The sequence below is a fragment of the Theropithecus gelada genome, chromosome 9, assembly GCF_003255815.1.
Source record: "Theropithecus gelada isolate Dixy chromosome 9, Tgel_1.0, whole genome shotgun sequence".
Classification (NCBI taxonomy): Eukaryota; Metazoa; Chordata; class Mammalia; order Primates; family Cercopithecidae; genus Theropithecus; species Theropithecus gelada.
This window is the reverse complement of record NC_037677.1, coordinates 84,139,075-84,140,150: the sequence shown is the minus strand read 5'-3', so window position 1 is coordinate 84,140,150 and position 1,076 is coordinate 84,139,075. Positions and strand designations below refer to the sequence as shown.

At 39.6% G+C, this 1,076-nt stretch overlaps 1 pseudogene; it reads right to left on the bottom strand.

The window, feature by feature from the left end:
- Positions 1 to 404: 404 nt before the first annotated feature.
- On the bottom strand, positions 405 to 752 carry LOC112631057 (annotated as a pseudogene).
- Between the last annotated feature and the right edge of the window lie 324 nt (positions 753 to 1,076).

The window sequence follows — 1,076 nt, the reverse complement described above, 5'->3', positions numbered from 1 at the left end:
GGTGATACCAACAATATGCATTCTATCCTAAAGTGTTACTGCATTAAGAAGTACAAAAAAGACCTTAGCAAAATGAAATTCTGATACTCCTATCTAAATCAATTGTTACCACTTCCCTGTTCAAGTTGGAATGTGAAAATTTTGTCCCTATTAAAATGAGTCGGCCAAGTTGAGAATGTTTTTTGAGTAGAACTGAAAATAACATGCTAATAAGCTGAACATGTATGTACTTGCATCCCAAAGATGCACTTGTATGTAATAGGAGTTGTGAAATTATTAATCTAAACCTTAAAAGGCTATTATAATAGGAAGCATTTATTTTTTATTTTATTTTTTTAAGTACAATGTCCATTTTATTTTTCTGCAGAGAATAGTCCGTCTTCAGTCTTTAAGGACTAAGCTCCTTACGTGGGCTTTGGTGGGGGACGTGGGGCAGCACTCGCAGGCCTAAATCGGGGTGGGGGTGTTCAGTCCTTGCGGGCTTCACGAGATCAATTCCTGACGACTTTGCTGTGACTTGCACAACTCACACAGTAACGTAGCTTCACACATAGCTTGGGACGCACATAGGCATTGAAGACGCTCGCTTCAGAAATGTCCCTGACTGCCGTGGCCTCCACTATGTTTTGAATGACGAATTTCTTAATGGCCTTGTCCTTGGACACGCATTGGGCACAGTTCATGCAGTGAATAGGCTGCACGTGGCCGCGGCCCTTTTTGGCACGACCATTGTTCCTTCTTTTCTTTGTCATCTTGGAGGGATGGACTGGAGAGAGGAGAAGCATTTATTTTAATTCATTGCGTCCCATTGCAGTTCTGGTGTGGTAGAGTCAAACAAAATACAAATATTCCAAGAAACAATCTTAAACTGATATAGAGTGCTCTTTTCAAATAAATCTGGAAAGAAATTATCTTTCTTTCCAGAAAGAATTCTGTAAACTTTTTCCTGCCTAAAAAAAAGAAAAATCTCAACCTTAGCCTTCATTATCCATTCCATTCCTTAACCTACTTGGCCATGGACACCTTTCTTAGAATTCTGCTGAGAAAGTACCAGCTTAACCCATCCATGATCTAAT